The sequence below is a fragment of the Lepidochelys kempii genome, chromosome 1 (assembly GCF_965140265.1).
Source record: "Lepidochelys kempii isolate rLepKem1 chromosome 1, rLepKem1.hap2, whole genome shotgun sequence".
Taxonomy (NCBI): Eukaryota; Metazoa; Chordata; order Testudines; family Cheloniidae; genus Lepidochelys; species Lepidochelys kempii.
Genome location: NC_133256.1, coordinates 238,979,388 through 239,004,587, shown reverse-complemented (window position 1 = coordinate 239,004,587; position 25,200 = coordinate 238,979,388). Strand labels below are relative to the sequence as shown.

General features: G+C 43.5%; 1 protein-coding gene across 11 annotated transcripts in view; it reads right to left on the bottom strand.

Annotated features, from left to right (window-relative positions):
• MICAL3 (microtubule associated monooxygenase, calponin and LIM domain containing 3) overlaps positions 1-20,203 on the bottom strand; it is a 243,358-nt gene extending 223,155 nt beyond the window's left edge. For 3 of the 11 annotated variants that reach the window (XM_073319771.1, XM_073319741.1, XM_073319752.1), the window contains exon 1: positions 19,988-20,196. The gene's annotated coding sequence lies outside the window, so the exon portion shown is untranslated. Of the gene's footprint in view, positions 1-19,987 lie in introns of all 11 variants that reach the window. The other 8 variants (XR_012155812.1, XM_073319762.1, XM_073319717.1 and 5 more) reach the window with 5 other exon arrangements.
• Positions 20,204-25,200: the final 4,997 nt, after the last annotated feature.

Here is a 25,200-nt window from a genome sequence, read left to right as displayed (position 1 = left end):
AGCCACTGGATGTGCAAAGGAGGGATTTGACAAAATTGCAGGTAAGCAAGCAAATAAAAGTGTGTCAGACTGCGAGAGAACGTTATGCTGTACTTGGAGGTACACGTTAAATGCAAACGCCTACCTTAATATAAAAATCTCAGACTTTATAGTATCAACTATACAAGAGAATCAGAACATTTAAAATTATGGTTGCACTGTGCTACAGCTTGGGAAAGATAGCAGCAGCAGCTGATTCAGGCACTGGAGCTATTCCCTGGGGAAGAGGACAAATAACAAAACAGGCTGGTAAAGGGTCAGACATCCTCTCATAGACGGCAGGAAATGAGGAGGGGGGAAATGGGTAAAGTAGCCACCCGGCACCTCCCCTAAGAGCATGGCAGTGTTGGGAGCAGCTGTAGCAGTTGGGAGAGGAGAAGATCCCCATTTATCAGATGGCCAGGGCCCTTGGGTAGGGTCAGGAATATAACAACTAGGGATGAGCTCTCAGCAAAGCATAGTTCCTAGAGTGCGTTGGTGGGGACCCTCCCTCATCTTTCATACTAGTCTCTTGTTAGTGGGTGTCCAGTAAATTTTTCAAAGTACCGAGGCCTGATGTGCGGGAATTGTCAATTTCACTCCTGCTCACCCAGTCCTAAATAGCTGCAGTGAAAATAGAAAAGGTCTTGTCAGCTTAATTTTATTTCAACTGGGGAAAGGTAACTGCAGCAACAAAAAGGACTGTTCATCTGTACTCATGAAACCTGTGCCACCTTGGGTCACCTTACATTTTTAAAAATGTAAGGGCATCGCAGACATTGATAGATTTTTATATTACTGTATAAAATATTAATATATACAAGGTATGTGCCAAATGGCAGAGTTATGATATAATATACTCACCTCTCCATTTGTACATGCCTACTGATTGTTCCATCAATTCACAAGACATTTCATACATATGCATGTGTGTATTCTTGTATTTGAATAAAGAATTGTCTGCTATAATTAACAAGCCATACTTGCAAACCCATGTACCTGTATTTGCTAAACAGGGGCAGTTGTGATCTGGTGAACAAAACACAGGGCTAGGAGTCAGGAGACCTAGATGCCATCCTCATCTCTATCATCAATTCACTGTGTAACCTAGGACAAATTGCATAACCTCTCTGCAGCTCAGTTACCCCACCTGTAAAATGGGGAGTAAAAATTATCCCTCTTCGTAAAGCATTTGGGACATCTATGGATTAAAAGTGCAAAATATTATTAATCAGTACAACCTGCATAACTGTTAGAAAGGTAGATTTAGTTGTATTAATAGAACAATAATGTTCAGAATGCAGAGAGAAACACTAATGCATCTGATGAAGTGAGCTGTAGCTCACGAAAGCTTATGCTCAAATAAACTTGTGGCACCTTAGACTAACAAGTACTCCTTTTCTTTTTACTAATGCTGCAGTGTAGGTCTAAATTAGAGAGCAAAGTTCAGGGGGATAGACAGAAAAGCAGCCATCAGTATCACTCTCCTGCCTGACCCACCCTGGTTCTTGCACAAGCACTGCAAAACAGGTCTGAATCTTTTCCCTTCTTTCAAGTTTTATTTCTTTTACACTTCTGGTTCAGGCTTTGTATATTTGACTAAAATTAGAGCTGGTCAACACTGGCAGTGTTTTTGGCATCAAACCAGGATAATCTGCACTAGTACATCCCACTTTTGACGCTGGCCCAGCACGTCTATACCAATGCAAAAACTCCAGAGTAGACAAGCTCTTAACTACTTTTTGTGTTTTACTTTACAAGTGTGGGAGCTTAGCTCCTGAGAGATTCTGCTCTCTTCAGCATTGATACCCATACCCATTTGTGAGACACTGTCAAAGTGCAATGTGAGTTTCTTAACAAAGTACTACAAGTCACAGTCAGTCTACTGCTTTGTATTCACGTTTATGAAGCAGAGAGCCCCTGATCACCTGTGTCAGGAGGTACATCCTAGATCAGCACAGAGGGTTTAGGAAATACATTTAGGGGAGACTGTGCAATGCTTGAGTGTTAAAGGTTCCCCTTCTGGATCAGTACAAAAGCCACTCAGGGCAACACGCAGGAAAAGCTCTTTCCAGGTGATATATCAACGTCCTATATAGTTTACCTTGAACATAACACTAGCTGTTTGTACAACTGTTTGAACACTTTAGCATTGTGCTGAATTTACTGGTCAATGTTTTACCATGCCACTTCTGATGATTAATAGTAAATTACAGGGATTTTCTTGAGTTTTAGACATCTCAAACTCTTTTAGTCAGTGAAGGCAGATAAAGAGAAAGAGAAATGTACTTTGTCAGGGAGTTTAAATAAAGTACAACAGTGTCCAGAGTTATACTGTAGCATTGAAATGTTCCCTCAGTTCAGGGTCTTAAAAACTGTAACTTCAGCACTCCTGTCTGAGTATTTCACTTACTTACTCAAAGTGAGAAGACCTCAACTTGTACAGCAAACAAAGCTCATATTAGTGCTGCCCTGCTGGCTCTACAGTAGTAACTTAACTCTATCCCCAGAACTGTGCTTGTTTCAATAATGCTGCCATACTACACAAAGGAAGATCACTTTTATCACGTGAAAAAACACAGTAAGCCAGGAAAGGAATTTTGTTTGCTTGTTTCAAGGAGGGTTTTTACAAACAATGGAAAGTATAAAAACCTTAAAGGGATTGATTAGACAAAAGTACCCTGAAGCTAAAGAAACAGAGAGTTCCAGCAACAAGCAAGCACTGGTACACAGCAGATGGATAGATTTGCTCAGTAATGCAGACCCATTGTTTTAGGTTGCTGGTTTTTTTTAAAGGGGCCACGCCTGATAGTTGCCAGGCATCTATTGCTGCAGATGCTTGCGAGATCGCTCACTTCACTCTATTTAGTGTTTTGGTTTGGATTTTTTAAATAAAATTAGTCAGTTTATTTCCCATTGGATTCTCAGAGGTCTAGTTCAGGTATCTTTCAGGAGCCAAGGGGACTGGAACAGTTACAAGATGCACACAAAGGGAAGGTGACAATAATTAGTTACTAAGCAGTTGATCATAGAGGGAAAGGGTTCTCTAAATCGGAGGAGTGCAGTATTTTAAATGTTCTACATCAAGACATCTGAGGTGATATTTTTGAAAGTACCAATTATATATATGGGTGATTTAGCCAAGAAGGACATGCAAGGTCAAGCAGCCCCATACTTGTTATACTTCCTCCTTTCCAACCAATCCCTAAATCTCCAAAAATCCCTGTTATTCTGCAGGGTTTACCTCTCTTGGTACAGTGCCAAGTTCCAAATCTAGCACCAGTGCCAGTTTGTGTGATATGCAGGCTCCATATTAACCAGTATTATTATACATTTACCATAATTCTCCGTAATCGCATAACTGTTTAATGGATTTCCCTCCGCCCTCAGAACAATACATTGAAAGTGCATCACTCACACAGGGTCTCAGTCTGCCAGGAGTAAAACAGGCAATGTATAATTCTTCTGCATTTGGCTGAACAGGATTTTCCCTTTTGTGCGCTGCATTCCGTGTGTTCCCTGCAGTGCTCAGAGCAGACACAAACCCGTAAGAGCGGCTGGGAGCTCGACCCTCATGCCCCTAAAACTGAGCACAGATTTGAATCCTCAATTTGGGGGGAGCACCTTTTATCTATTGATGCTTGATCAGAAGGAAGGGCACAGTGACACCTGGCCTTTGGGTTGTGGGGAAGGAGAAAATAATAAAGTGGAAAATAAGTAGAGAAACCCAGAAAGATCTTACCTTCCCCTCCTCCAGAAAAAGGGAGAGTAAACAATGAGTCAAAGAATGAATGAGGTTAAATGGAAATTACATACTCAAGAGCCCATTTGGCGACCTCAGCCCACCACCTGACTCTCTAGCTTTAACCCCATGTGCTCAGCACTAATTTTAGTCTGGAAGTAGGGAAGAGGAACTGTTTTACCCCAAATCCACACCACCAATCCAAACAAACAATGTCGCCTTTGAATCAAACCACAATGATTTATACAGGCTGATCAAGGGGAGGAAAACATTTCAGTGTCAAGGTACTGGAACTGAACAGCAATCTAGTAAGTTACTGTCACCCACTAGTGTACATTTCCCAACAACCTGTAAGTGGTCACATTGGTGCTTCATCCCCTAAAAATAAACAGGCTTGCCTGAACCCTGAATCAACTGAGCTACCTAGGGTTCTTTCCCTCACTGCTGTTAAGAGTTTCCTTGGAAGAGAGAGGAAAGAAACAGTTTTCTGTAGCACTTGAATGTTATCAGCTAATAAAAAGCAAATGCCTGCCAAACACTCCTCTTCACGGAAGAGACTGCTACACACAATGAGTTCTTCTCACAGACACGACCTTGTTCTCACAACCTAAACATTTTGCTGGAGTAAGGCAAAAGCCAGGGACATAGTACTTGGCACTTGCATGGCCCTTCATTGGAGGATCTCAAAGCACATTACAAAGAGACACAGAAATTATCCCGTCATAAATATAAAGGGAATATATTTAAATATATAATAAATAAAATATAAAATAAAATAAAATATAACCATGATTCTGTATACAGAACTATAAAATCCCTCCTGGCAGAGGCAAAACCCTTTCACCTATAAAGGGTTAAGAAGCTAAGATAACCTCGCTGGCACCTGACCAAAATGACCAATGAGGAGACAAAATACTTTCAAAGCTGGGGCGGGGGGCGACAACAAAAGGTCTGTCTGTCTGTGTGATGCTTTTGCCGGGACCAGAGCAGGAATGCTCTTCAGAACTCCTATAAAAAGTTAGTAAGCAATCTAGCTAGATTGGGGGGATTTTTTTTTGGGTGGGAAGACATCTTCAAGTGGGCTCTTTCCCTGTTCTTTATTTAATACACTTGGTGGTGGCAGCAGAGGGTTCAAGGACAAGGCAAAGTTTGTACCTTGAGGAAGTTTTTAACCTAAGCTGGTAAGAATAAGCTTAGGGGGTCTTTCATGCAGACCTAACCCTCAGTGTAGGCGTAGCTATGTCGATGAAAGAACACTTCCATTGACATAGCTATTGTTTGGGGAGGCAATATGAGACTATGTGATGGGGTTATGGCTGGCACAGCTAAACCAGTATAACCTCAGTCTTTGTTTCTAGTCAGTTTCACTTTTTCCTCTTTAAGATTCACTTCTACTGTGACACCTACAAGAAATCTGCCAACTACTGGTGGCTAAATGAGCAGCACCTCTCAACTGATTTGGAACTACACTGGTTAAGAGTGGGATCTTATTAAACAGTATAAACTTATGTTCAGTATCTTTGCCCCTCCTCCCTGCCCCAACTCCCCTCTGATTTTTGTCACTCGCCTGTTGTACCTTGTTCCAAATTAATTCAAGTTAGTTTCTCAAGCTTTTCAATTCTGAAATCAGATCAAGTTACTATGCCTTATTGTTGGGCGCACTGGCAGATATTGTGAAGGAGAGAGCACTGGGACAGCAAATTATTGTGAAGGTTTGCTAGTGAGAAATGAAAAATTCAACCCCACCCGCAAACAGAGTCACCATTACCCCTCTCTTTTCTCAAAAGCCCCAACATCCTTCCAAGCCTTCCTCCCCTGGGGTCCAATCCACCAGCTTCCCTCACCCCTGCTTTCAATACCAAAAATTTAGAGCATACTGAAAGTTTGGGAAAAGGGTAAAATAAATGTAGTTTAATAGACAAACAACAAGAGTTTCTGTAATGATTGAACTATACAGGACCAAGGCAACAAAGGGGGTGGGGAGGACTTGGGGAAAGCAATGCCACATAGTTGTGGGTGGCAGCTGCAATAATCAGGTTTAATGTTCTTCACTGGAGCCAGGTTTTGCTCATCATCATATGAGCAATGACCAGAGACAAGAGTTACCTTCGTACCATGACAAACCCAGAGACTTTGCATCCAGAGGCAAAGCATATCAGGAAAGCAGTTATTCTGGGACATTACACAGCAAATCTACACTCGTGTCTCTCTCCCATTTAACCATTAAACTTCCTGATTAGTTCTCCTGTTGCAGTCACTGCTGTTGCCCTGGGAATCCAGAAGAGAACAGTTTAAAGGAAGGTTCTTGCACTGCACAGGAAGACTTCATCTTCAAAGAATATTCTGTTTTACCGGTTGAATCTGAGATTTTCCAGCCCCTGACACTGTGGACAATGAAAAATATGCGTGATTTACCCCCTCAGTTTGCATGACGACCTCCTAGGACTGAAGGGTTAATTCCTTTCTTTGGATGGGGGGAACTGGGTGAGATGGTAGGTTTGTCTGAGTTGGTATGAACGAACTACCAAAAACTACGTATGAACAGAACTGCCTCGGAGACAATGGAAGACCAGCAATGGGACATTAACTTCTAACAACTGTCAATTAAGGGAAGAACAACATGTGGAAGTAGCATGATTGCAACTGGAAAACACAGGGGGATAAGAACTGGGCTGACAAGGCCAAAGTGGGGGAAACGGAGATCCTGGAGGCTCAGGACCAGAGGGGTATATTATTACTGCCAACATGGATCCTCATCCAAGTTTTGCTTTTCCATTCTAAGCAAAGAACCTTAAATACTGAATTCCAGTTGACTAGCAAAAGCAATCTTATTTTGAAAAGGTTACTCTGCACTGCAAACAACTGCTGGTTACATCTCTTCCCAAGGGGATAAAGTCTCTAATAGGAGGGAGTTAATTTAGACTGACTGGGTCTAGAAGAGCCATAGTGAGTAACAAGTGCCAAAGTCTCAGGGTACAGGGACTTAGGGTTGCCACCTGTCCGGGTTTTATCCGGACAGTATAGGTTTTCGCTTCTGTGTCCAGGGAACATTTAGGGTTGCCAGGTGCCCCTTTTTTTTTTTCTTCTCTTTTTCTTTAAAAGGAAATTCCAGTCAAATGTACTGACGAGATACCAAAAGTCTGGTTACAGCAGGACAGGGAGAGGCGTCGGGTCATTAACCTGTGCCAGCCGCATCTCAGCCGGGGACCACCTCCTACCTGCAAGCAGGCTCCTTTAAACAATCCACAAAAAGAAAAGGAGTACTTGTGGCACCTTGGAGACTAACCAATTTATTTGAGCATGAGCTTTCGTGAGCTACAGCTCACTTCATCGGATGCATACCGTGGAAACTGCAGCAGACTTTATATACACACAGAGAATATGAAACAATACCTCCTCCCACCCCACTGTCCTGCTGGTAATAGCTTATCTAAAGTGATCATCAAGTTGGGCCATTTCCAGCACAAATCCAGGTTTTCTGGATTTTCTGTCATTAAACAATCCAGTGAGCAAATGGGGGGGGGATGCGGGGGAAGAGAAGGAGGAGGCAGTAGAGTCTTGGGGGTCCGGTTTCCAGCAATTAGATAGCAAACCTACTGGGGCTTCAGGGCTCCCCCTTGCAAAAAAAGTGGAGGTGTAGGGTCTTACAGTTAAAGGGATACCCTCCCAGAGAGGCTGTCGAAAAGTCAGAGGCAAAACATGCCCTCTTGGCTCTATGACAGCCTCCGCTTCCCAGTTTGGAGCATGGGCTGCTCAGAGCTTCCCTGATCTGCAAAAGGGAGATAACTGCTTTCTCCCACCCTTTGTCTTTTCTATTTAGTTTTAAGCTCTTCAGAGCAGGGACAGTTGCAGAGATAAAGTTTCTTGACACCTTAAATGACTGCTTCTTGGAGCAGATAGTCCTGGAACCCACAAGCGGGGAGGCAATTCTTGATTTAGTCATAAGTGGAGCACAGCATCTGATCCAACAGGTGAATATAGCTGGACGGCTTGGTAATAGTGACCATAGTACAATTAAATTTAACATCCCAGTGGTGGGGAAAACACCACAGCAGCCCAACACTGTAGCATTTAATTTCAGAAAGGGGAACTATACAAAAATGAGGAGGTTAGTTAAATAGAAGTTAAAAGGTACAGCGCCAAAAGTCAAATCCCTGCAAACTGCATAGAAACTTTTTAAAGTCACCATAATCGAGGCTCAACTTAAATGTATACCCCAAATTAAAAAACAAAGTAAGAGAACCAAAAGAGTTTGAAGAACAGCTAGCCAAAAAGACTCAGAAAGTATTAGCAAAAAAATTTTAAATACTTCAGAAGCAGGAAGCCTGCTAAACAACCAGTGGGGCCACTGGATTATCGAGATGCTAAAGGAGCACTCAAGGATAAGGCCATTGTGGTGAAACTAAATGAATTCTTTGCATTGGTCTTCACAGTTGAGGATGTGAGGGAGATTCCTAAACCTGAGTCATTCTTTTTAGGTGACAAATCTGAGGAACTGTCCCAGAATGAGGTGTCATTAGAGGACGTTTTGGGAAAAAATGATAAACTAAACAGTAATAAGTCACCAGGACCAGATGGTATTCATTCAAGAGTTCTGAAGGAACTCAAATGTGAAATTGCAGAACTGTGGTTTGTAACCTATCATTTATAGATTCATAGACATAATGGTCCCTTCTGACCTAAATAATCATCTAGTCTGACCTCCTGTACAACACAGGCCACAGAATTTCACCCACCACTCCTACAAAAAAAACCTCACACCTATATCTGTGCTATTGAAGTCCTCAAATCGTAGTTTAAAGACTTCAAGGAGCAGAGAATCCTCCAGCAAGTGACCCGTGCCCCATGCTATAGAGGAAGGCGAAAAACCTCCAGGGCCTCTTCCAATCTGCCCTGGAGGAAAATTCCTTCCCAACCCCAAATATGGCAATCAGCTAAACCCCGAGCATATGGGCAAGATTGATCAGCCAGATATCCAGGAAAGAATTTTCTGTAGTAACTTGGATCTCACCCCATCTAATAGCCCATCACAGGCCATTGGGCCTATTTACCATGAATATTTAATTACCAAAACCATGTTATCCCATCATACCATCTCCTCCATAAACTTATCGAGTTTAATCTTAAAGCCAGATAGATCTTTTGCCCCCACTGCTTCCCTTGGAAGGCTATTCCAAAACTTCACTCCTCTAATGGCTAAAAACCTTCGTTTAATTTCTAGTCTAAAATTTCCTAGTGGCCAGTTTATATCCATTTGTTCTTGTGGTCCACATTGGTACTGAACTTAAATAATTCCTCTCCCTCTCTGGTATTTATCCCTCTGATATATTTATAGAGAGCAATCATATCTCCCCTCAACCTTCTTTTAGTTAGGTACAGAGAAGGGCTACTAGGATGATCCGAGGAATGGAAACTTGTCTTATGAAAGGAGACTCAGGGAGCTTGGCTTGTTTAGCCTAACTAAAAGAAGGTTGAGGGGAGATATGATTGCTCTCTATAAATATATCAGAGGGATAAATACCAGAGAGGAAGAGGAATTATTTAAGTTCAGTACCAATGTGGACCACAAGAACAAATGGATATAAACTGGCCACAGGAAATTTAGATTAGAAATTAGACGAAGGTTTCTAACCATCAGAGGAGTGAAGTTTTGGAATAGCCTTCCGAGGGAAGTAGTGGGGGCAAAAGATCTATCTTGCTTTAAGATTAAACTCGATAAGTTTATGGAGGAGATGGTATGATGGGATAACATGGTTTTGGTAATTAAATATTCATGGTAAATAGGCCCAATGGCCTGTGATGGGTTTTTAGATGGGGTAAGATCCAAGTTACCCGGGAAAGAATTTTCTGTAGTATCTGGCTGATGAATCTTGCCCATATGCTCAGGGTTTAGCTGATCGCCATATTTGGGGTCGGGAAGGAATTTTCCTCCAGGGCAGATTGGAAGGCCCTGGAGGTTTTTCGCCTTCCTCTGTAGCATGGGGCACGGGTCACTTGCTGGAGGATTCTCTGCTCTTTGAGGTCTTCAAACTACAATTTGAGGACTTCAATAGCACAGATATAGGTGTGAGGTCTTTTTTAGGAGTGGTGGGTGAAATTCTGTGGCCTGCATTGTGCAGGAGGTCAGACTAGATGATCATAATGGTCCCTTCTGACCTAAATATCTATGAATCTATGAATACTCCAAGGTCTTTCCTCCTCCATTACTTCTAATTGATGCATCCCTAGTTTATAACTAAAATTCTTGTTATTAATCCCTAAATGCATGACCTTACATTTCTCGCTATTAAATTTCATCCTATTACTATTACTCCAGTTTACAAAGTCATCCAGATCCTCCTGTAGGGTATCCCTGTCCTTCTCTAAATTGGCAATACCTCCCAGCTTTGTATCATCCGCAAACTTTATTAGCACACTCCCACTTTTTGTGCCAAGGTCAGTAATAAAAAGATTAAATAAGATTGGTCCCAAAACCGATCCTTGAGGAACTCCACTGGTAACCTCCCTCCAGCCTGACAGTCCACCTTTCAGTAGGACCCGTTGTAGTCTCCCCTTTAACCAATTCCTCATCCACCTTTCAATTTTCCTATTGATCCCCATCTTATCCAATTTAACTAATAATTCCCCATGTGGCATGGTATCAAGTGCCTTACTAAAATCTAGGTAAATTAGATCCACTGCGTTTCCTTTGTCTAAAGAATCTGTTACTTTCTCAAAGAAGGAGATCATTTAAATCAGCTGCTGTACCAAATGACTGGAGGATAGCTAATCGGACGCCAATTTTTAAAAAGGGCTCCAGAGGAGACCCCGGCAATTACAGACCATAGCCTGACTTCAGTACTGGGCACACTGGTTGAAACAATAGTAAAGAACAAAATTCTCAGACACCCAGATGAACATAATTTGTTGGGGAAGAGTCAACATGGTTTTTGTAAAGGAAAATCATGCCTCACCAATCTACTAGAATTCTTTGAGGGAATCAACAAGCATGTGGACAAGAGGGATCCAGGGGATATATTGTACTTAGATTTTCAGAAAGCCTTTGACAAGGTCCCTCACCAAAGGCTCTTAAGCAAAGTAAGCCGTCCTTGTATAAGAGGGAAGATCCTCTCATGGATTGGTAACTGGTTAAAAGATAGGAAACAAAGGGCAGGAATAAATGGTCAGTTTTCAGAATGGAGAGAGGTAGAGTGGTGTCCCCAGGGGTCTGTACCGGGCCCAGTCCTTTTCAATATATTCATAAATGATCTAGGAAAAGGGATAAACTGTGAGGTGGCAAAATCTGCAGATGATACAAAATTGCTCAAGATAGTTAAGTCCCAGGCAGACTGCCAAGAGCTACAAAAGGATCTCTCAAAACTGGGTGACTGAGCAACCAAATGGCAGATGAAATTCAGTGTTGATAAATGCAAAGTGATGCACACTGGAAAACATAATCCATACTATACATATAAAATGATGGGGTCTAAATTGACTTGCCACTCAAGAAAGATCTTGGAGTCATTCTAGATAGTTCTCTGAAAACAGCAGTCAAAAAAGCAAATACAATGTTGGGAATCTGTAACAGGATGCTCTCCCTGCTAGGTTCAGCCTCCTGGCCCTGCTTCCCAATGAGTCAGGACCACTTCAAGCTGGTGCAATACCTGTGCTCTTTATTCCTGTGTCTGGTCCCCACCACCAAGTTGCAACTATTTACAGGTTTGGCCTAGCACAGGCCACAGTGGCAACAGGGTAGCAGGCTCCTGGCTCCTTCTGAGCCTACTCTCCCCTCCTGGTCTCCATGTCCCTCAGTGACTCACTTCCTCCCAAGCTTTTAGCCCATTAACGAGGCTGGCAGGTGTGGCCAGTTTCCAGGCCAGTCCTAGCTATTGGCCCAGGCGTAGGGTGACCAGATAGCAACTGTGAAAAAACAGGATGGGGGAAGGAGAATAGGCGCCTATATAAGAAAAAGTCCCAAAAAACGGGACTGTCCCTTTAAAAACGGGACATCTGGTCACCCTACCCAGGTGCAACCCATTTCCACAGACTGGGGGTCAAGCCAATTAGGGCTTCCCCTGCAGCACCCTGCCACAGAATCATTAAGAAAGGGATAGATAATAAGACGGAAAATAGCATACTGCCTCTATATAAATCTATGGTATGCCCACATCTTGAATACTGCGTGCAGATATGGTTGCCATATCTCAGAAAAGATATATTGATTTGGAAAAGATTCAGAAAAGGGCAACAGAAATTGTTAGGGGTCTGGAACGGCTTCCATCTGAGGAGAGATTAATAAAACTGGGACTTTTCAGCTTGGAAAAGAGACACCTAAGGGGGGATACGATTGAGATCTATAAAATCATGACTGGTGTGGAAAAAGTAAATAAGGAAGGGTTATTTACTCCTTCTCACAACACAAGAACTAGGGGCCACCAAACGAAATTAATAGGCAGCAAGTTTAAAACAAACAAAAAGGAAATATTTCTTCACACAATGCACAGTCAACCTGTGGAATTCTTTGCCAGATGATGATGTGAAGGCCAAGACTACAACAGGATTCAAAAATTAACTAGATAAATTCATGGAGGATAGGTCCATCAATGGCTATTACCCAAGATGGACAGGGATGGTGTCCCTAACCTGGTTGCCAGAAACTGGGAATAGGTGACAGGGAATGGATCACCTGATGATTACGTGTTCTGTTCATTCCCTTTGGGGCACCTGGCATTGGCCACTGTTGGAAGACAGACACTGGGCTAGATGGACCTTTGGTCTGACCCAGTAAGGCCGTTCTTATTGTACGTTTGTACAGCACCTAGCAAAATAGGGCTCTGATCCTGGCTGGGGCCTCTAGGCACTTGTGATAGCACCCTGCAACTTTGTAGGTTGTCCTGCATTTTTACACACATAAGGTAAGAGACCTGGTGAAAGCCATGCTGCTGGAGAAAGGAGGTCCTGTCAGGCATCAGGCCAGGTATCACTGAAAGTCATTCCCTACATGCCCCAGTGACACCAGCAGCCCTGTTCTGCCTGGCCACTCCCCGCTCACATTCCACGTAGTGTCGTTAGACTCATTTTATGAGCAATAAAATACACATATTTGAAGAAGTTTCTATAGGGAGGCCAACTGGCCTTCCCTTGCTCAGTAAGTGGCAAGATTCCAGCACTCCATGCTTCTGGAAACTCCACTTACCCTTCCCTTTTCCCTTATTGCTCTAGGTCAGAGGACAGGAAGTGACAGCAAATCTAGCACATGTTTTAATAAAATAGATTTGAATAACTGCCCCACTTCCACCATCTCTGTCTGTTTTGCTACTAGAGAAATAAACTTTCGGGGGGGGGGGGGGGGGAAATCAGTGAAAACATTCTGCCACTTGGCTGTGAAAAGCAAAAGTCCTAGACAAACACCTGTCTCCATCACTCACTGAACAGCAATCCATCCCATGAAGATCTCCACCTCAGCAAACTGAAGAGATGAGAATTCTCACCTCCTCTGCTTCCCCCCCTGCAGTCACAAGACCATAGGCTGCAACAGCCAGAGCAGTTCCCTGATATGAGGAGGACAGGCTGCTCTACACCCAAAACTTACACCTCTTTCATTAGAGTCAGTTTTTAAATTGATTAGAATTTGACCAATTGATTATCACAGCTTTGAGGCTTTTTTCCTAGTTCACTGACAAGATGAAAGGGATGGGAAAATTCACTACTGTATACAAGCAGCAGGTACCTCATAGAAGCATGCCAGGATTTACACTATCCATTTTCAGATGGCTTCAAAAGGAGAAGAGATTTCTCAGTGACTACACAAGTGCAGAACCTCACACATACAGACTTTGTCCACACTGAACTGTTTTATAGTCTCCAGTCATTCCATTATAGCTAGCAAAGCTCCACTGAGGATACAAAAAGTGGAGGTACTACTGAAGATAGGAATCAGGTGGCCACTGGCATTTTTACCTACCTGACATCTAGAGCTGAACAGTTAGACGTGGTGATAGACGAGCATGAGCATTTTTATGTTCATGCTTCAGTGGGAGATCCCCCCCCGCCCCAAAGTCTATTGTAGACAACTTACATGCAAAAAAAGGAAAATAACTATACGCTTAAAGAAAAGGAGTACTTGTGGCACCTTAGAGACTAACAAGTTTATTTGAGCATGAGCTTTTGCGAGCTACAGCTCACTTAGTTGCTAAGGTGCCACAAGTACTCCTTTTCTTTTGCGAATACAGACTAACATGGCTGCTACTCTGAAACCTGTCTATATGCTTAAGTAATTTGTAATTTAGAAAGTTATGGGAGGGGAAACTCAAAATACTGTAGGGTTTCTTCTATTACCCACCCTAAGTACTTAGCAGTCACTTAGCACCCACATGCTTCAGAGGGAACGAACAGAACAGAGTAATTATCAAGTGATCCATCCATCCCCTATTGTCCTCTCCCAGCTTCTGGCAGTCAGGGACTGCCTAGGAACATCCAGAGCATGAGGTTGCATCTCTGGCCATCTTGGCTAACAACCATTCATGGACCTATCATCCATGAACTTATCTAATTCTTTTTTGAATGCAATTATACTTTTGCCTTTCACAGCATCCTATGGCAATAAGTTCCACCGGTTGACTGTATATTGTATGAAAAAGTACTTCCTTTTGTATTAAGCCTGCTGCCTATTAATTTCATTGGGTGATCCCTAGTTCTTGTATTATAAGAGATAAATAACACTTCCTTAATCACTTTCTCCACACCACACTAGAATATCCCCTTTCCACTATCATATCCACTTTCTCCTTAATCACTTTCTCCACTCTATCATATCCCCCTTAGTCATCCCTTTTCTAAGTTGAACATTTCCAGTCTTTTAAATCTGTCCTCATAGGGAAACTGTTCCACATCTCTAAATCATTTTTGTTGTCTTTCTCTGTACTTTTACCAATTCTAATATATCTTTTTTGAGATGGGGAGACCAGAACTGCATATAGTATTCAAGGGATGGGTGTCCCATGGATTTAAATAGTGGCATTATGATATTTTCTGTCTTATCTATCCCTTTACGAAAATGATTAGGGGTGTGGAATGGCCTCCATATGAGGAGAGATTAATAAGACAGGTGTCTCTTTTCCAAGCTGAAAAGTCCCAAAGGGGGGATATGATAGAGGTCTATAAAATCATGACTGGTGTGGAAAAAGTAAATAAGGAAGTATTATTTATTCCTTCTCATAACACAAGAACTAGGGGGCACCAAATGAAATTAATAGGCAGCAGGTTTAAAACAAACAAAAAGGAAGTATTTCTTCACACAAAGCACAGTCAACCTGTGGAACTCTTTGCCAGAGGATGTTGTGAAGGCCAAGGCTACAACAGGGTTCAAAAAAGAACTAGATAAATTCATGGAGAATAGGTCCATCAATGGCGTCACTAACCTCTGTTTGCCAGAATCTGGGAATGGGCAACAGGGGATGGATCACTTGATGATTACCTGTTCATTCCCCCTGGGGCACCTGGCATTGGCCACTGTCAGAAGACAGGATACTGGGCTAGATGGACCTTTGGTCTGACCCAGTATGGCCATTCTTATGTTCCCTAATGATTCCTAACATTGTTAGCTTTTTTGACTGCCATTGCACATTGAGTGGATGTTTTCAGAGAACTGTCCACATGACTCCAAGATCTCTTTCCTGAGTGGAAACAGCTAATTTAAGCCCCATCATTTTGTAGGTACAGTTGTGATTATGTTTTCCAATGTGCATTATTTCACACTTATCAACATCGACTTTCATCTGCCATTTTGTTTACCAGTCACCCAGTTCAGTGGAATTCCTTTGTAACTCTTCATAGTCAGCTTTGGACTTAACTATCTTGAGTAATTTTGTATCGTCTGCAAACTTAAGACCACTAGCTTATGTCTGATGTAACAGAGAAGGGGAACCAGTGGAGGGATGCAAAGAGAGGAGGTGATACTGACATGGTCAAAGCCAGGAGCTAGGATAATTATTTTTACAGCAGCATTTTGAATGGGCCTGAGCGGGGCAAGATGGGATTAGCCAAGGGTAGCGAGAGGGATGTTACAGTAATCGAGACGACAGATGATGGCAGCCTAGACGAGAGTTTTAGCTGTGTGGATGGATAGGAAAGGCCATATCTTAGAGATGTTATGAAGAAAAAATTGGCAAGATTCAGGCACAGCCTGGATACAAGGCTCTAGAGAAAGGGTCGAGTCGAAGACAATGACCAGGTTATGGGCTTGAGTGACAGGGATGATGCTGATGAGATTTTCCCACAATTTCCACTGCCTCTTTCACCCTCTCCCATGGAAATGAAATTAAGTTTCTAGCTTTTTCTACTTAATTCAGCTGTTTTGCTGACTGGAGCATGCAGAATGCAAAGTAGAGCACCAAAGGTGTGAAATCCATCAGCCAACATCCTTCTTTTCTCAATGAAATATTCCACTTTGAACCATCTGAATACCAGTACTATTAAGAAAGTACTTTCCAAGGAAAGCTAGAGCTTTAATTTCATGTATCTATTAGGGTTGGTCCTCATAATCCTACCTAATACTTTCAGATTGCGATAATGCCAAGATTTTTGGGAAGAAAGGGAAGATTGCTGCTCAGTTTCTTTTTGCTACCAAATCCAATTATCAGGGTTAGATGACATGGTGATCAAAATGCCTCAGCCCGGTCTATGTCACAGCTGCCACTGCTGATACCAGTGCACGGGAGGTGCACTGCTGGTCAGTTACACACACCCAGTAAATAACACCCTATAACTATCAAAATGTTATGCAAGGCTTTCCTAACCACCCACGAAGTTGGGATCTAGTCCCACTATTAATATGGATCTAGATACAGCTAGAGAGAGAGCCCTAGCTACTGCACTGAAGGAATATTTACAGGACAGCAGAAGCATAGACAAGTAAGACAGTAACACCACAACTTGATTAGGTAAGTTAGTGTGTATGATTATCACAACATGCTAGAAAAATATTTTGAAATCCTGCAAGAAGTCAGCAACACTCAACACAACTGTTCTCTGGTCATATCTGTCACAACAGATAGGAAACTCTCTAAACAGAAAGTCCAACATCTGCTCTGCATTACCATTTGTTTTACAACAACTCAAACCTTCTCACAACACAAGTAATTTTCTAATCTTCATCAAAAGGGACTTGCATAATAACTAAAATTTCTCCAGTGATACATGTTTATAAAACTCTCCTGAGAGTTTTGGGAGAAAAAGATTAAGACAAGCACACTAAAAGGAATGTTTGAAACCCACATGAGGCAGGGAAGTTTAGGATTAAATGTCATCCTGACCTCACCCCTCTGTGTCTAGGTTTGCACCAAATATATACAATTACATACTGCTCACAAAGACAACAAACATAGGGGTTAGTTATGAACAGGATCTGTAATTTATTGTATTCAAATTTATTGTAATTCAGAGTCAAGTTTTAATGTATTTGAATTCCAAATTATGAACTGAGTTATATTTCACATATATCATTGGTTACTTGGGTAATGTAACTACTTGAAATAGGGCAATTTGGCATCTGTTCTTTAACTTTTTTATTCAATTGTAAAAATGAACAAAGATTTTAGAATCAACTACAAGTCTATTTGTGTATTTCAACTATAGTATTCTAGAGAACCAATTAACATAATTATTAAATAGGTTTGAGTTCATCTGTTTCTTGAAGATAAGTGCTTTAGAAAGCTACAATTCTGAAAATGCAAGCTAAATATATTTTTTCAGTGTCCAGTTTCTGACAAGTGTGAAATCTTCACTTGGGAGCGGAGGATGAATGGGTAGTGGATTTTTTGGGGGCTAAATTAAAGGGACACTGTCAACTCCAATTTGACTCCAAGTGTAGCTTTTGTGCAAATTTTTACAAAACATAAGGCCAACAGAAATACTCCCATGATCTAAAAAAAATTAGTTCCCATGGAAAGTTATTTTTAACACATACATGTGCCTTTGCAGGATTTGCAATCCAAGCACAACACTGGAAGGTGTTAGTGACAATAAACAATGAAACTGGCTTCACTGATTTTCGTTCTTTAAGCGGAGAGAAATGCTGACATAAATTAACAGCATCAGTAGTGAAAAATAAATTGGATTTTTAAATTTCTTTCAATTTTAATAATGTAAAGTGTTCTTGCAACACACAAAAAAGCTGTTTGAATATACAGTACAATTTTTAACTTGAGTGTTCCTTTTTACGTTCCCTTTTCAATTACTAAGCAAACTAAGAGTTAATATTCCTTGACAACCTTAGCTGAGAATTTCCAAACTTCTGCATATCTAAGTTTTGCATAATGTTCTCTCAGCTGTTTTTATAAGTGGGAAATTGTAGAAGTCTAAACACAGTGAAGTCTACAATTGAAGAACAAGATTTTCAGCCAGATATTTAATTTACTTTGTGTGTTACCAAAGTAAATGATGCTTCTTAAAGTGATAGACCAAGCTAGCAGAAGAGACCACAAGAGCTCCCTCTCGTAATACCTGTGTTCCCTTTAGGCAAGTACAAGGCACTGTCAATCCATAGTACTAACATTAAATGGGGGTCTGGATGAAATAAGAGATAGTTTCATTCTGTGGCTTTGAAAAAGGGGATACATTAATATACCTTATCGTTATGGAAAAAGCTGCATGTGCAGAAGTAAATTTTCAGACATTTATTTGTTAAAAAAACAATATTGCAACTAGTATCCTGTGCCACAAATTTCAAACTCCTAACCAGAGAAAATATAATATTAGAAACTGGGTTTTATAACCTGAAACAACTCTATAACAGCGTAACAGACACTACCGAAACACTTGTTTGCTGTAGATGAGAATGCAATCACTATAATAAACCTGCATTAGTAATAAAGGTGTTAAGAGGGTAGAGTATGCCAGAGAAGGAGGCATCTACCTGAGAATCCATACACGCACCCCAAAAGGTCAACCTATCCATCTGTTAATCTTGGAAGTACCCTATAATATATTATGCCTGTCCAACAGGACTTTTGGATAGTCCTAAGGGGGTATATACTGCATGCCACTGGAAGACCTTGGTCCACTAACAAAACAATGCTCTTCAGAGATTTCTCCCATGAATTGGCAGAGCAAAGTAGTGTTTCCTCCCCAACTCCTCCAGAGTTAACCTGTAACCACCAAATTTGTACCCATGTAAGGGCAAACATAATCATGATCTCCTTCAGCATTTCCCTCCTTCCCTCCCAAATTCACATGACAAGGAGATCAGGCAAGTGGGATAGTATTGAACAAATCTGAACAAGCTTGCAAGTCAAGAAGGTCCCCCACCACATCTATTGGAAGGGCTCCAAGCAAGCGCCTCCTGACCATTAAAACATTATGGCCTCATCCTCCCGTCCCTACAGTTTGAGCCGACTCACCAGGTGAAGGCGCCCGTGTTAAGTACAACCCCTGATCACAGGCCAATGTCAGGAGTTCTTTCGTTCCAGATTTCTGACACAAGCTGGACAGGCTGCCCACACTCAGAGCACGAACTGGGCCCGGAGACCTTCTGCAGGGATGAACTGGGAGTGCATTTTCCCCTCCCCGCAGGCTATTCTCTCAGTGGCCTGCCCGCCGGGTTGAGCTATTCCCCATTAAGGGTTGTTTTTTTCCCCCCAGACCCCCTACAGGCACACACGTCCCTGAAGCTGGCAGGGAGAGGAGAGGAGAGGGGAGGGGGCTCAGATCCGCGTCAGCCCGTCGGCGCTGGGAGCAGGCGATGACGGATCCCCCACGGCGCTGGGGCAAGGCAGGTCCCGGTTTTCCTGCCCGGTCCCGCACCGCGAGCCGCCTTCTCCAGGGGCGGGGGCTGCTGCGGCACTGCCGCCCTCAGCGGAGCCGTGCGCCGGCCGCCAACGCGCCCCTGCGGCCGGTGCCCGCTCCGCAGCCAGGCGCCTGCCAACGCACTGCGGGAGCGCGGAGCCGGGCTGCGGGCAGCGCTGTCGCCGTCGCCCCCGGGGCGAGCCTCCAGCCGCCTTCTCCGACCCTGCGCCGGGCCAGGGAGACCCCACCTGCCCGCCCGCCCTCAGCGGCGCGCTCCGGCCAGCAGGCGCCGCTTCCCAGCCCGCCCGGACCGCGGCCCCCGGGGGCAGCTGGGGGAAGGAAGCGGGGGCACCAGCCCGGCTCGGGGGCGGGGGGGGGGGGAGCGGGAGGTGCCAGCCCGGCTCGCGGCCCCCGGGAGCAGCCGATCCCCCGGGCCCGGGCCCCCCGGGGAGCTGCCCCACTTGCCTCACGCCGCTCCTGCGCCCGGGCTCCCGGCGCTAAGCCATGTGCGGCGGGTCCATCTCCCGGCCCCGCTTCTCCTCCCCGAGGGCGGGCTCTGCGCTCCGGTCCCGTGCAGCGGCGGCGGCGGCTGGCCCCTGGGCAGCTCCTCCTCTCCGCCCTAGAGGGAGCCACCCGGGTTACTCTGCCCAAGGCGGGAGCGGGGGTGGGGTGGACATCGGCTCCTCCGGCTGCCAGGCCCATGAGAAGCGAAGGTGGGGGGGGGGCTGTGTCAAAAGCTACCCGCTCTCGCCACCCCTCTGGGAAGGAATAATGGTGCGCTCCGAAGTCGGTTATAAATCTCCCTGGCAGCGATTGGCTGCGATGTGGAGACCGGCGGGAGGGTGAGAGCTCGGCTGACCAATAGGACAGAAGGAAGCCGGATCAAACCCTTGCAGCAGGCCAATGCGGTAGAGATTTAAAGTGCCAGTGCGCGTTGTGGGGCAGGCCCATGGAGTTAGAGTAGATACAGGTGACAGGAGTCCCGGTGTCTGGAAACGTCACCGGGACTGTCAGCGGCACGGGGCAGCCCGCTAGCGCAGGGTGCAACTTTTAAAGGCTTGGGGTGACATCCCCTCCCCCCCCCCCCTTCACCAGAGAGCTCAGGGCTGTTCTCCACCCCTGGGTGACAGAGCCAAGAGCCTTGAACCCTTCACACAAAACCTCTAGCACACACCGCTCTCTGCGGGGCGCGAGGGCAGTAACCAAACAAGCAGCACCTAAGCTGAGGGAGGGCGTCAGGCATAGGAGCAGCAGCCAGGAATGCCTCCGTCCCACACCCGGCTGTCACTGACCTGTGGCTTTGGGCAAGTCACGAAGTTTATTTCAGTTCTTCCCTCTGTAAAAAGGGGATAATCTTACCTGCAGCCTAAGCCTACGGGGAAGGTTCCCACATTTTTGTAAAGCCCAAGCCCTTGGGATATGAAAAACAGTCCCCACGAATTGTAAATATTATTACGGTGGAGGTTAGGTGAAAGCTCATTGAAACTGGTGGGCATAACCACCACCCTCCAGTAAGGATAAATATAAAAAACAATTAATCTCCTTCATGGAATAGAGATTGTTTCAGCTATCAGAAGCCACTGCCCAAAACACAGGCCACGTATAAGGAGGTGAAATATATGGTCTGAGGGGTTTTCCTGGACTTGTTGCCAAGGCAGAAAGAGCAGAAATACTATAGAAGCAGACAGCGAATGCAACAAGGAAGACCCACACCCTCACCTTCCTCCCCGCCAGCAGCTGAAGAAGCACTTATAGTGGGACCTTGAGAAAAAGGGAAGAGAAACAGCTTTTAGGAAGGAGTGCTGGATGAAAAGAGGCTTGGAACTGTGAATAAAGAATATCTTCTGCTATTTCATTCCTATTGTGTTCAGAGCAACAGGATTGCATCAGAGAAATACCTCACTCCAGCCTCAATTTCACCTAATGGAAACAACTTGCACTACCCTGACTTTTGCCTAACTGCTCCAGTCAAGGGAGTTAACATCATTACTGGAAGGGCAGGGTAATTATACATTCCAATTATTTAAGAAAGTGTAAGAAGAGCCTTAGCCTCAATGGGGTATTTTAGGTTTCATGATTTAGCCTTGCCACCAAAAGTGACACCCAAAATTCAAACACCCCTTTTATTCCCTTACAGAACACCCTGGATTTATTCATAGCTTTTACTGTGCTGTTTTAGTTCACCCTTTATCATAGCAGACTTGCACCTGGGATGGCTTTTATTGCCTAGATCGCGGAACTCACTCCCACATGGTACACATTTCAGTCTCTCCCTACTTTTATAAACCTAAACCTTTTAGAAATGTGGTTTTACTATGATCACTTGTGGCCCCATATTTACTACCTTTCCCCCTTGTAATGTCCTGACAACATCCCTTCCAAGTTCTTGACCAAGCTTTTGGAAAACAGAAGAAAAGCTGTAACCCACTAAGAATCCCAGAGCATGCTAGGACAGAACTATGGAAATTTAGTCAGTGCCATGTGAATATTCCTACAGTGCAGGCATTATCAGTGAAGCTCAGTTATTTACTTCAATGAAGATTTTCGGTGCTTAGATTTTAGGAGTTCTCAGTAACCTTGGACAAACCACCTACCTCTTTTCTCCTTTATTCTTGTATTTGGTCTCACTCAATTGGTTTTTGTTTCTTGACTTTTTAAGTGGTGAGGTTTTTAAATAGTGTTTTCTTCAATAAAATCTACAGTAAGATGAACCATATAATGCCTATTCCTACTCAAAAAGGAAGAAATTATTAACAGAATATATTATGGGGCTGATTCTCTTTTCATACCAGGGTAACGCCATTGACTCCAGTGAACTGATTTCTGATTTACACCAAGGTAAGAGAGAAGAGACGCTAGGCCCTATTTTAATAATGAAGAACCCAGTTTTACGAAACAAGCACATGGAGCAGGTGATGGGCAACGTGATAAGAATAGAATAGATTTCCTGCCGTGTGTTAACTCCAGTGGAAGATGTGAGATACCCATCAGGGTGGCTTAACATATCTAGCTGCCATACAAAGAGCATGGAACAGGTAGTGCTGGAGAGTTTTATGCATTTTCTGTATGTATAAACTATAGAGGAATTGGAAGGTGCTATTAGAGCAAAGACAGCATGAGACTGACACACAACACCAAAGCACCATTATATCACTTGACTATGTCCCCCATTAAGCAGAATTGTCATCTCCTTTAGGCAATGCTCATTTTTAAGTGCCACTGAATTTACATTGGTGCCCTGTAGGAGGTCTTAATTAACTGGGATGTACTTAATGGTGTGTATTGCCTTATTTTATGAATGTCATACAGAACCCTGAGTGCCTTGATGAGGAGGCACTTTATAAATAGTTATTTTGTTGTAATAAAAGTATTATGCATACAAATCAACAGTACCCTGCAACCACTATGAGACCTGATGACTTCTAACCAGTACACCAGTGAAGCTGAAGGATGATGTGATCAAATCTAGCAACAAACTCCTGTAGCTGCTGTCTTCTATGCCAGCTGCAGCCTGTTAACGACCGTGCTCATCAAAGTTTTGTCCAGTTCAAGAGATAACCGAGCGAGCTAACAAAATGCTAAATGTATGCAGAGTTGATGTAGCCACTTTGGTCCCAAGATATTAGAGAAACAAAGTGGGTGAGGTAATATCTTTTATTGGACCAACATCTGTTGGTGAGAGAGAGACACTTTCGAGTTCCCCAGAGCTCTTCTTCAGGTCTAGGAAAGAGTGTCACAGCTAAATACAAGGTGGAACAGACTGTTTAGCATCAGTAGTTAGCATATATTCTAAGGGATCATTTGAGGTGAAGCAGCCTGTTAACATGGGACAAAAAGGGGGCTAGTGGTTTATAGATTGTTGTAATGAACCATAAATTCAGTGTCTTTATTAAGACCGTGATTTTTGGTGTCAAACAGAGTTATGAATTTAAGCTCCCAGGCTCGTCTTTTGAAAATGTGCAGGTTTCCTTTGAGAATGAGAACTGATTGATCACTCTATATCTGCCCTCTTTGTGAAAAGTGTTCGCCCACAGGTGATATCATGATTTTGTCTTTTATCACTTTCCTGTGAGAGTTCATTCCAGAGCATAGAGATTGTCTGGTTTCACCCAGATAGTTGTTATTGGGGCATTTAGTGCACTGGATGAGGTACACCACATTTGTGATAGGCATGTATAGGGCCCATGTATCTTGAAAGGTTTGTTGTGAGAGGTGTTAATCATAGTAGCAGTAGAGATATGTCTACTGTTTGTGCATCTGTTGTTCTAGCAGGTTCTGGTGCCACTCTGAGTTGGTGTCTCTTGGCCTGTGGGGAGCTTGCTTCTGATGCTCAGCTTGGAAGGTTGTAGGGCTGTTTGAAGACCAGAAGAGGGAAATGCACCACAAAACCAATTATATACCTGAGATATATCAAAGATATTTTCATCTTCTGGACAGATGACAAACTGCCTCATAGATTTCCACCACTTCAACAACCACTACATGTCCATTAAACTCGCTCTGGAACACTCCCACACCAGCATCAAGTTCCTGGACACTAAGATCAGCTTCAACAGTAGAATCATGTGAACAACTATATACAGGAAACCCATGGATTACCACACTTTCCTTCATAGATCCAGTAAGCACCCCAAACACATCAAGAAAAATATTTTCTACAGCCATGCACTCAGATACCACAGAATATGCTCTGAGGAGGAAGTCCAAGATATACACTTTACCACACTCAAAATCGCCTTCACTGAACAAGGACACCCCACCAGAGAAGTAGATCATATCATGGAACAGGCCACCCAAATACCCTGAGGGAGCCTGCATTAATACAGAAATAAAACTCCTAACCACACACCCACCTGCCACCCCACCATGGAACCCATATGGGGGATCATCAAACAACTTCAACCCATACTCGATGGAGACCCCATTCTGAAAGAAATTTTCCCAGAGCCTCTTTTTTTGGCCTTCATACAACCTGCCAACCTCTCCAAGCTGATTATCAGAAGCAAGCACCTCACAGACCAGGACACACCAACTCAAAGCAGCACCAGACCCTGCCAAAAGTACAGATGCAAAACCTGCAGACATACCTCCACTGCTACAGTGATCAACACCCTCCCATCCACAATACACCTTTTAAGATCTATGGCTTCTACGCATGCCTACCACCACCATAAATGCTAGAACTAGGGGTGTGGAGTGTGCTCTAGCACCCCCAGGCTTAAAGTGATTTCTGTTAGAGACACAGTTTACAGTTTGGTTCAATGGCTCTCAGCACCCCACTATACAAATTGTTCCAACACCCCTGATCACAAGAAGTGGTGTACCTCACGCAGCGCACTAAACGCCTCAATAACTATGTGGGTGAAACCAATCACGGAAGAGCTCTGTGTAGCTTGAAAGTTTGTCTCTCTCACCAACAGAAGTTGGTCCAACAAAATATATTACCTCACCCATCTTGTCTTTCTAATATGCTAAATGATTTGATAGGCACAACCTGAACTCCTATGCAATGATGCTTGAGTCTCCCATGAAATATGAGGCTGAAGGCACCAACTATTTGGCATCTTCATTGATCAAGCACACGATTCATTACCTAATCATTTTAATAGCTATAATCTTTATAAATTATGCTATTTAATCCCTGCTTCCATTCCCCCCCTCAAAACACCACCACCACC